Below are 12,257 nucleotides of genomic sequence, written 5' to 3'. Positions count from 1 at the left end.
TTCCCATAACTCCATTGTGTGGCTCATCAACTATATTCCTCTATAATTCCCACAGCTCTGAACATCGCCTTTGTTCTTAAAAATGGGAACGAGAACACTTTTCCTCCATTCTTCAGGCATCTTTTCACCCGCTAGTATTCTGTTGAATAAGTTGGTCAAAAACTCCACAGCCATCTCTCCAAATTGCTTCCATACCTCCACCGGTATGTTATCAGGACCAACTGCCTTTCCATTTTTCATCCTTTGTAGTGGCTTTCTGACCTCCCCCTTACTAATCATTGCCACTTCCTGCTCCTTCACACTTGCCTTTTCAACTCTTCCTTCTCTCTCCTTTTCTTCATTCATCAACTTCTTAAAGTATTCTTTGCATCTATTTAGCACACTACTGACACCAGTCAACATATTTCCATCTCTATCCTTAATCACCCTTACCTGCTGCACATCCTTCCCATCTCTATCCCTCTGCCTGGCCAACCTGTAGAGATCTTTCTTTCGTGTCCAACCCGGTGTACATGTCTTCATATGCCTCTTGTTTAGCCTTTGCCACCTCTACCTTTGCCCTCCGTCACATCTCGATGTACTACTTTCGCCTCTCCTAAGTCCTCTCAGTGTCCCACTTCTTCTTTGCTAATCTTTTTCCTTGTATGACTCCTGTATTTTGGGGTTCCACCACCAAGTCCCCTTCTCCCCTTTCCTACCAGAAGACACACCAAGTACTATCCTGCCTGTCTCTCTGATTACCTTGGCTGTAAGGTACGCTCTTCCTTTAAAGTAACGCCTACTGCATTTCTCTTCCCATCTACTCCATGGTAAAATCATTTAAACCCTGCTCCTAAACATCTAGCCTTACTACCTTTCCACATGCACCCTTGGATGCACAATATATCAACCTTTCTCCTAATCATCATGTCAACCAACTCCTGAGCTTTTCCTGTCATAGTCCCAACAGTCCCTACACTCAGTTGTAGGCTCTGTGACTTCCTCTTTTTCTTCTGACGGCGGATCCGGTTTCCTCCTTTTCTTTGTCTTCGACCCACAGTAGCTGAATTTCCACCGACGCCCTGCAGGTTAGCAGTGCCTGGGGCGGGCGTTGTTAACCCGGGCCACGACCGATCCGTTATGGGATTTAGATGAATGGTCATATTTGTTTCGCACAGTTTTTACATCGGATGCCCTTCCTGATGCAACCCTCTGCATCGATCCAGGCTTGGGACCGGCCTACAGAATGCAATGGTTTGTGTCCCCATAGGGCTGCATTCAGGGGGTCCATGATGTGAAGACGAAAACAACGAAATCGTCTGGAAGCTAATCATGATGTGAGAATTTGCCTTTCCAGTGTTGAACCACATTTTGATTTATTGTGCAAAAATAAAAAGCAAGAGCATGTGAGCCACTAAAATTTAGTATTTCTTTGTACCAGAATGGCATAGGTGTTTCCAGCACTACATTATTAGCGAAAGTTGAGGTTGGGAGTCTGGGAACTTTTTGAACAACTCACTGGGGGTCTGGGCCCAGGTTGACTTTGGGAACCACTGGTTTAGAGCCACATTTAGATGATATGGAGATCACTTCTAACTATCAACAGACTCCCCGACAGTATGTATGAGCCACCCCGGCCGAAGCTGTCCACTACGGACGAGGTGCCACCGAAGCCGTTGGCGGCAGACACGGCACCGCGAAGCCGTCCGCGGCTGACGGGCACATCAACACATTTAGCCCCCATGACTTACATACGTGGATCTTTTGTCAGGTTCTGAGAGGATTACACCCCCCCCCCAACTATTGTTTTTTAGTAGCTCTATACACACCTGCCTGTCATTTGGAACCCACAAAGCTCTCGTCCTTTCCATCCATTTTTCACGACGAACCGGTTGTTTTGGAAAAGTATGAAGAGTAAATCCATCCTCCCGAGTGTTCGAACAATATCCAGCAATACAACAAGCCAGGATTTTGGCTAACACAAAGAAACAATAGAGTTACCTTCCAGCAGGTAAAACCCACAAGACCACCTGAGTGTGCTCCTGCTGGCAATGTCACTTCCTGCTTCTTCTCCAAAAACAAATCCCACGAGAGGAATTTCATGGTGGGAGTTACAAAAAGCCATATACGTCAAAATCATGTTGTGTGGTGAAAAAACGGATGGATCCATTCTGGCTGCCTTTTTTTTTTTTTTTTAAATTACAAACGGACTAAATATCATGTTTTTCGTGTCAGTGGGGCTTTAAATAGGAAGGTTTTATCCTGATGCACTATGGTTGCTTTCTCAGAGCTTGTGTTCGTGAATATGGTCTGTAACATGACAGAATTTTGTGTAATTACTAGGTAAGTGAATGTAACAGAGTTAAAAGTACATATGTTTAGTTAATGATTATAATCACAAATGTTGTCAATAGTTGCCTGACATATTAACCCTGAGTGGAACTTTGCATGTCAATCACTCATACAATAACAGCCAATCAGATAGCCGCATTGTCTTAACCCCTGGCTTGTCCCGCCACTCCCGCAGCCATGTCCCACAAACAACACTGTTTGTCGGTAGCATGTGTGTTGAAAAGTTAATGTTCGGAAGAAAATGGTCCTCAGATGTGCTGGGGGAACATGCAATTCTGATGAAAGATATCCTGCTAAGTTACAAGGGGCCAGGTTGATTAATTTTTCAAAGCCTAAAACACAGTTGGCAAAGTGTTTCTGATGGATTAAAGCATGCAGAAGACCCCACGTACACCTCAGTGTGAAAAATATCAACAAACACAAGGCCGTATGTTCGAGAGAAGTATCTTCTCTGAGTTTTATTTCATTATTATCAGTGCTTTATACCTTGCAGGAGAACAACTTTCACTTTGTTAGTGTATCACTGACCTGCTGAATGAAGTGCGGAATGTTTTATGCCGATGAGTTGGGTTCGTGATACATAAATCCGCGATGTCATGCAAGAGAAATGTCTATTTGCCTATTTGTATCACATTGGAGTTTTAAGACGGGGCACTGGGTTGCATTACGAGCAAAGTCAAATGAATACACTCAGTTATTTACATAATGTACACATGGCATAGAGAGTGGGCTAAATTTCGTGTCCCAGTGCAAGCGAGGTGACGAAGAATTCCAGCCTGAAATGTAGATTTTTCATAGATTTCTTCAACGGACTGAGTTAATCACCATTGTTTAAATGCACTTGTAGAAAATCGAACCTAACTCACTAATAAAGACTACAATGATATTACTCACAATCTTTCCAAGTAAAAAGTACTCACCCTGCTTTACATGGGCAGTACAATTCCACTATTTTATCCCGTTGAATTTCAACATGAAGTTTGTGAGGCGCCAACCTTTTAAGCATCGATCTCCAACATTGAGCTGTAACTCTCACATTGCGTCCTGCTCCGTCCAAAATCTTAATTCCATGAATTTATCCTTGGGTGAAATAGTTGAGACTTCTCTGTGGAACCCCCTTGAATAAGTCTGGCACATTTGGCTAAAAACATACCGCAATGTTACCGGAAATACGTGATAGAGAATCCACTTCAAACATCTATTGTTCACTGGCATTTTGGAAGATTGTGGGGGATGTCAACTGTTGCTGAGGGGGGCGGAGCTGAAGATCGCCAGTCGGAAAGGTCCATTATGTACTGCCCTTGAACTCCCACGTATAGTTAGAGGGAACACACCCTCCCGTAATAAGCGACCTTCTTCACCCCTCCCCGTTTCGACGATGTACGTTTTGGTCCTAGCTTGATGATACAATAACATACATTTTCTGAGTCACTTATCCTCACAACAGTTGCGGGGAGTTCTGGACGGGCAACGGGCAGGAGATGGAGTACACCCTGAACTGGTTGGGAGCCAATCGCAGGGCACATAGCGCAATCACACCTAAGGGCAATTTAGAGTGTCCAAGTGTGTGTGTTTATATATATATATATATATATATATATATATATATATATATATATATGAATGCAGCCCTATGGGGGCACAAACCAGTGCAATCTGTAGGCCGGTCCCAAGCCCGGATAAATGCAGAGGGTTGCGTCAGGAAGGGCATCCGGCGTAAAAACTGTGCCAAACAAATATGAGCGTTCATCTAAAGAATCCCATACCGGATCGGTCGTGGCCCGGGTTAACAACGCCCGCCCCCGGCACTGCTAACCTGCAGGGCGTCGGTGGAAATTCAGCTACTGTGGGTCGAAGACAAAGAAGAGGAGAAACCGGATCCAGCGTCAGAAGAAAAAAAGGAATGCACAGAGCCTACAACTGAGTGTAGGGACTTTGAATGTTGGGACTATGACAGGAAAAGCTCAGGAGTTGGTTGACATGATGATTAGGAGAAAGGTTGATATTCTGTGCATCCAAGAGAGCAGGTGGAAAGGTAGTAAGGCTAGAAGTTGGGAGCAGGGTTTAAATTATTCTACCACGGAGTAGATGGGAAGAGAAATGGAGTAGGGGTTATTTTAAAGGAAGAGCTGGCTAAGAATGTCTTGGAGGTGAAAAGAGTATCAGATCGAGTGATGAGACTAAAATTTGAAATCGAGGGTGTTATGTATAATGTGGTTAGCGGCTATGCACCACAGGTAGGATGTGACCTAGAGTTGAAAGAGAAATTCTGGAAGGAACTAGATGAAGTAGTTCTGAGCATCCCAGACAGCGAGAGAGTTGTGATTGGTGCAGATTGTAATGGACATATTGGTAAAGGAAACAGGGGCGATGAAGAAGTGATGGGTAAGTACGGCATCCAGGAAAGGAACTTTGAAGGGCAGATGGTGGTGGACTTTGCAAAAAGGATGGAGATGGCTGTAGTGAACACTTATTTCCAAAAGAGGGAGGAACATATAGTGACCTACAAGAGCGGCGGTAGAACCACGCAGGTAGATTATATTTTGTGCAGACGATGTAATCTGAAGGAGGTTACTGACTGTAAAGTAGTGGTAGGGGAGAGTGTAGCTCGACAGCATAGGATGGTAGTATGTAGGATGATTCTGGTGGTGGGTAGGAAGATTAAGAAGACAAAGGCAGAGCAGAGAACCATGTGGTGGAAGCTGAGAAAGGAAGAATGTTGTGCGGCCTTCCGGAAAGAGGTGAGACAGGCTCTCGATGGACAACCGAAGCTCCTGGAAGACTGGACGACGACAGCCAAGATGATCAGAGAAACAGGCAGGAGAGTACTTGGTGTGTCATCTGGTAGGAAAGGGGAGAAGGAGACTTGGTGGTGGAACCCCAAAATACAGGGAGTCATACAAGAAAGAGATTAGCGAAGAAGAAGTGGGATACTGAGAGGACTGAGGAGGCGAAAGGAGTACATCGAGATGCGACGTAGGGCAAAGGTAGAGTGGCAAAGGCTAAACAAGAGGCATATGAAGACGTGTACACCAGGTTGGACACGAAAGAAGGAGAAAAGGATCTCTACAGGTTGGCCAGACAGAGGGATAGAGAGGGAAGGATGTGCAGAAGGTTAGGGTGATTAAGGATAGAGATGGAAATGTGTTGACTGGTGCCGGTAGTGTGCTAAATAGATGGAAAGAATACTTTGAGAAGTTGATGAATGAGAAAATGAGAGAGAAGGAAGAGTTGAAGAGGCAAGAGTGAAGGACCGGAAGTGGAAATGATTACTAAGGGGGAAGTCAGAAAGGCATTACAAAGGATGAAAAATGGGAAGGCAGTTGGTCCTGATGACATACCGGTAGAGGTATGGAAGCAATTTGGAGAGATGGCTGTGGAGTTTTTGACCAACTTATTCAACAGAATACTAGCGGGCGAAAAGATGCCTGAAGAATGGAGGAAAAGTGTTCTAGTTCCCATTTTTAAGAACAAAGGGGATGTTCAGAGCTGTGGGAACTATAGAGGAATAAGTTGATGAGCCACACAATGAAGTTATGGGAAAGAGTAGTGGAGGCTAGACTCAGGTCAGAAGTAAGTATCTGCGAGCAACAGTATGGTTTCATGCCTAGAAAGAGTACCACAGATGCATTATTTGCCTTGAGGATGCTCGTGGAAAAGTACAGAGAAGGTCAGAAGGAGCTACATTGCGTCTTTGTGGATCTAGAGAAAGCCTATGACAGAGTACCAAGAGAGGAACTGTGGTACTGCATGCGTAAGTCTGGTGTGGCAGAGAAGTATGTTAAAATAGTACAGGACATGTATGATGGCAGCAGAACAATGGTGAGGTGTGCCTTAGGTGTGACAGAGGAATTTAAGGTGGAGGTGGGACTGCATCAGGGATCAGCTCTGAGCCCCCTTCCTGTTTGCAGTGGTAATGGATAGGCTGACAATGAGGTTAGACTGGAATCCCCTTGGACCATGATGTTCGCAGATGATATTGTCATATGCGTGAAAGCAGGGAGCATGCAGAGGAACAATTGGAAAGATGGAGACATGCACTGGAAAGGAGAGGAATGAAGATTAGCCGAAGTAAAACAGAATATATGTGCGTGAATGAGAAAAGTGGAGGGGGAAGAGTGAGGCTACAGGGAGAAGAGATAACGAGGGTGGACGACTTCAAATACTTGGGGTCAACAATACAGAGCAATGGAGAGTGTGGTCAGGAAGTGAAGAAACGGGTCCAAGCAGGTTGGAACAGCTGGCGAAAGGTGTCTGGTGTGTTATGTGACAGAAGAGTGTCTGCTAGGATGAAGGGCAAAGTTTACAAAACAGTGGTGAGGCCGGCCATGATGTACGGATTAGAGACAGTGGCACTGAAGAAACGACAGGAAGCTGAACTGGAGGTGGCAGAAATGAAGATGTTGAGGTTCTCGCTCGGAGTGAGCAGGTTGGATAGGATTAGAAATGAGCTCATTAGAGGGACAGCCAAAGCTCGATGTTTTGGAGACAAGATTCGAGAGAGCAGACTTCGATGGTTTGGACATGTTCAGAGGCGAGAGAGCGACTACATTGGTAGAAGGATGCTGAGGATGGCGCTCCCAAGCAAAAGAGCGAGAGGAAGACCAAGAGAGAAGGTTTATGGACGTGGTGAGGGAAGACATGACAGGGCAGTTGGGGTTAGAAGAGGAAGATCAGGAGATAGGTAGCTAAGATGGCAAAAGATGACACGCTGTGGCGACCCCTAACGGGACAAGCCGAAAGGAAAAGAAGAAGAAAAGATATATATATATATATATATATATATAACACACACACACACACACACACACACACACACATATATTATTACTCGTCGAACTTTAGTTGTAGTTTCTGCTTGGTCAACTCGTCGAACTTTAGTTATAGTTTCTGCTGGGTCACGTACAAGCTGTTTTTTTAAACACGACAAAATATGAACACGATTTCAACATGGCTTGGACAGTAACCACAGCTGCCTTTTCGGGGAAAAAAAAAATGGGTTTGACACTTGGGAAACCAACGACGCACAGACGTCTACCTAGATTCAGGTTTATCTTGTGTAATCAACCCAAAAGCGAACGCGATGTATTGGTTTTATAAACTCAACTACAGTGACTGCATTACATCTACTTGCTACGCAGCGACTGTACAAAAATGAACACAACTTTCTTGGGACAGCAGTGACAAAGTAGCTGGTATGAAAACCGGAGACTCCATCTGCGACGGTAGCACAGCACTCGATTGGGGTCACAGAGACGAGGAAAGGTAAGAACACAGGTATCCCATCTTATTGTAAAAAAAAAACCAAAAACGTTACTGTAATCGAACGTGGCGCCGCGACAGAGACACGAAATAAATCATGGTTATCCGCTTTCGGGTCGATTAAAGTGTAGGATGGGAGTTCTGAATATCTATTGAAGTCAACCCTTTTTCACAAACAACAATACGATTCATTGACCAGTAATACGTACAAGTTTGTGCTCATCAGGTGACAGCAATCGCTTTAAAAGACGCTTTTAGCGAAGTTGTGGCAGACAGGAAGTCAAGCTGTCGCTGCCTGGGCTGGGATAAACGGATGCTGCATTTAAAGACTCTTTGTAAAATGCGGTTTCGTTATCCATCCAGCATTTTCTGAGCCGCTTATCCTCACAAGGGTCGGGGGAGTTCCAGAGCCTATAGAGCTTGTGCACATGCCACATAAAATAACGTGATTTTTGTGTGCGTCGCCATATTGCCGGTCAATTGTTACAAGTTAATTTCGTTGAGACAAAACAAAATATTTCCTATAGCACAACACCCAGAGTTTTGTCCAATACCGTTAAACATTTAGAAGGTGATAATAAACTAAAGTACGTGGGAGGATTAGAAACACTCGGCATAGAGGATCCATATTTAATGCCGAAGTCGTTGAGATTTACACTGAAGTGTTTGAAAGCGTATATAAGTCTGGACACATACAGGTACTTCGTTGGTGGATCTGTTCTCAATCAGGAAAAAATCCCACATAGTGATGGACCCACTTAGATTTTTTCAATACAAATACCAATATTTAAATAAATGAGCCCTGGTTTTACACAAACTCGCATTCATTAACAATGACTGGGAGAAAAAAAAATAGCCTCTGTACACTGAACCGTATTGCTGCCACACCTCCGTAAACATCTCTGTGACAGACAGTTTCTTATTTTTTTTTAAATACGCATTGTTCTCAAATGAGTCAATTTGGTGTTATAAATACTTGTTGATAATTTGAGATTAAGAACAATAATTCCGACGTGAAATGATCGCTATACAGGTGTGTGCATTCTTCTGGGCACCACCCATTCCGTTTAATTGCTCCGATTCAACAACTCCCACACTGCAGTGTTTGACTTGGCCGGCAATTTCGCGCCGTGCAAACTGTGACGTCACGCGCACAAGCTCTATCCCAGCTTTCATTCGGCAGGAGGCAGGGTACACCATTGGTACACCCTGAACTGGTTGCCAGCCAATCGCAGGGCACACTAAGACAGACAACAGTTAGAGTTGTAGGGACTTGGGTATGGTGTAAAGTCGCTATCAAAACAACGTGTGCTCAAACTACGTAGAAACGAGCGTAAAGGGCACATTAAAAAAAGCCGGAGGACGCTCAAAATTAAAATGCTCACTCCGTTTTGCAATAGCACCTGTCACAATATCGGACACCCGGAAAGGGAGTGTTCCTATTTCAGACATTCTGGGAAATCCCACAGCCTTTCTTGGCAACTATGCAGTTCAGAAAATATATTGAGAAAAACTAGAACAAATGGTAAGTGACACAACCCGGAAAAGTGACACACGTTGCTGGAAAGGAAGAGAAGTGATTGCGTGCTTTACCGCGACATTTTGATTCTTGATTGAGTCAACGTGATGTTTTGTCCATTTTGCGGTCAACACCTCAGCCGCATGACTCAGTTTTGCCTTTTATGTGGTAGGTCATTAGAAAGTTTAAAGAAGGACTTTTTCCAAAGTTTCTATGCACAATCAACCCTCCAATCTGAAGTAATATTGTTAGTACATATATTTTGGACGTTAATTGAAGAAAAAATGAAAATAAAGAACATTTTTGAAATCCATGCAATACCTGGATATATCCCAGCTTTCACAGCCGGACTTGGAAGAAACATCCCTGACCCCGCCCAGTGATGTCACCGGGGCTTAGCATTGCAGACCATTCTTTCTAGTTAGACCAAGATGCCAACGTGCTGTGCCCCAAACTGTAACAACAATGAGAAAATGCACCCAAATTTGTCATTCTTTAACCTACCATGGGGTAATTTAATTATAACCATCCATTTTTTTAGCCGCTTATCCTCACAAGGACCACGGAGAGTGCTGGAGCATATCCCAGTTGTCTACGGGGAGAGGGCGGGGTAGACCCTGAACTGGTTGCCAGCCAATTGCAGGCACCTAGAGACAAACAGCCGCACTCACAATCACACCTAGGGGCAATTTAGAATGTCCAATTAATGTTGCATGTCATTGGGATGTGGGAGGAGACCGGAGTGCCTGGAGAAACCCACTGTCAGGTTCACCAATCAGACATTCATTAAACAGGACAAAAAAGGAAGCAAAGGCACCAGTTCAAGTCTCGCGAGGAGAGAGGAGAGGAACTGTCTCTCGTACAATTCACCACTGCACTCTTTGATTATCCTCTCCTCGGCACCTCTGTTTATTTAATTTTGAGACGCCCCTTATTTACATGGATGTTACAAAAAGGAGACGACAAACAAAACAGTTTGAAACAAGGTGTAAATGTTTGTTCATGTGTGTGTGCATGTGTGGAAGATTGCTGAATACATGTGTGGTCATCATTTCTTTAACAGGCAGCAGTTCTAACAGTTCTGATGATTAGATGTTTTTGTTCTTGCTATCTCCTGCTAGGAGGCTGCCACATTATCTAGGGCAGAGCAAAGCATTTCTTTATTGGAAGCAAATGTATGATAATTATGATCACAATTATTCCTACATTTGCCCCCTGTTTATCCTACATTTGCTACCCCGTTTTCTAGAGGAGAGCAAAGCATTCTTCATTGCAGCCAGAGACAGTAACTGAATTGGAGCAGAGCAAAGCATTTCTTCATTGCAGGTCCAAAGATGGATGCGGCCAATTGTATATCCACTGCTTTGGATGGAAACACAGTCACAGATAAGAGCAGTGATACCAGTGTACACATTCCTGCTGCATTAATCAGTATGTCATACAACTTTTGACCAACACACCACCACAACAAATCGCTGCATGGGAGCACTGGGGCAGTTTGTAGATGGATATCATAACACCATGTTTTGTTGAGACTTCCACCTTAAAATCTGTCCCTGTAAAGCTAAGAAATTAGCCAATGCAACATTAGTAGAAAATATCTGTTTATCATTTACTGCCTTAGTTGTTGGATAAACACTTTTCCATTTCTGACAAGTGGTGTTAGGAGTTGTTTTAGTCATGATCTCCAGGGTACATTGTGTTGGGATTTCTGTTGTAATGACACGCATTAGTGGCCTAGGGCCCATGCATGTGATGTAACTACAGTTTACCTTGTTAGCTGCATTCTACATTAATAACCAGTTTTGTTTCCTATTTGTAAAAAAAAGTTAATCATAATAATGAAAAAATGTTCCTCAGGCTTTTTCGGTTAAAATACTCCCTCCGTAGTATACGTACTCTTTTGTATGGCATTCGGGTCTAAGGTATCATTAAATTGGCAAATGGTGAGAAGAAAGTGGGGGTTTCATTTAGCATAATCCCAAAGATGCAATCCCCAGCAATTAGACTCTGCCAAGAAATTGAATAAGTGCTGAACTGATTCACTGGGAGGCACACATGGAGTCCTCCTCTCATGCCTCAGTGACTCCCGCATAGTTGTTTATCAATGTTATAATGATAATGAGGTTACGCCTTTTTATCTTATGTGTGGTAGGCATATTGACTGAGTATAATTATTGGTTCTGTTGTTATGTATTTTTGTCAGCTTTACAGGTGTCCAAAAGTAGCATATGAACAAAAATATCATTACGCCTGTCAATGTTGCAGCCCAACATGCTATCATATTATTTAGCCATTTTGAAGTCTTGTCGACCAAGTCACCCCTAAATGAGTCAAGTGTCTTTTAAATCTTCACCAGCCTTCAGGTATTTTCAGATACTATAAATCTGCACCCACCGTATGCTGGTCTTTGCTCACCTTTCCCCTTGGGTGACTCAGCTGAGATGACCTTTTACAGTGTGTAAGGTGTATCCATGTGTTTCTTTCTGCTATTTTGTCCATGTCATTCAGCTCTTGCTCAGTCTATGACAATGTTCGGATAAAACTGCATGTACAGTAGATGTTAATTCATAAACAGACATAGGATGAATAAAAAAAATGGCAGTAAGAAGGTTATTAAAGCACAGTAATTTGTTCCTTTTTTTTTTTTTTTTTTGATGCTGGAGTGCAGGGATGTCAAACTCATTTCTCTTGCGGGCCACGTTGTAGTTCGGGTTTGCCTCAGAGGGACATTTCGAGTGAAGGCAGCGTGGGATCGATTCCCGCTCAGTGATGGTGTCGACATCTGCACTGCGACTGGCTGCGGAGCAGTTCGGCGTGTAGTCTGCCGCTGCCCGAAGTTAGCTGGGATTGGCTTCAGCTCTCTCTCCGAATAAATGCTGAAGTGTTGCGTCAGGAAAGGCATCCGGCGTAAAAAAAAATCAAAAAGACAGTTACTGCCGCACCACCATGACAGTGGCACAAAAATGGCTTCACACATCAATGCTGATAAAATTCCCCATTTGTTTCTAGTCCTATCAAATTGATGCATGTGAAATTTCCTAGAGACACGCCATTGGAAAACAATGTTTTTTTTTAGTTTTTCAAAAGACGTTAATGGATACACAGAATCCCCCAACTTTTTTTTTTTTGCATTCTTTATCAA

The 12,257-nt window shown here is 43.5% G+C and overlaps 1 protein-coding gene across 4 annotated transcripts in view; it reads right to left on the bottom strand.

The window, feature by feature from the left end:
• Nucleotides 1-7,921, bottom strand: part of syne3 (spectrin repeat containing, nuclear envelope family member 3) — a 118,178-nt gene extending 110,257 nt beyond the window's left edge. For 3 of the 4 annotated variants that reach the window (XM_061844269.1, XM_061844270.1, XM_061844272.1), the window contains exon 1: nucleotides 7,803-7,921. The gene's annotated coding sequence lies outside the window, so the exon portion shown is untranslated. The remainder of the gene's footprint in view (nucleotides 1-7,802) is intronic. The other variant, XM_061844271.1, reaches the window with a different exon arrangement.
• Between the last annotated feature and the right edge of the window lie 4,336 nt (nucleotides 7,922-12,257).

This window comes from Syngnathoides biaculeatus, chromosome 15 (assembly GCF_019802595.1).
Source record: "Syngnathoides biaculeatus isolate LvHL_M chromosome 15, ASM1980259v1, whole genome shotgun sequence".
Lineage (NCBI taxonomy): Eukaryota > Metazoa > Chordata > Actinopteri > Syngnathiformes > Syngnathidae > Syngnathoides > Syngnathoides biaculeatus.
This window is presented reverse-complemented; position numbering and strand designations above follow the sequence as displayed.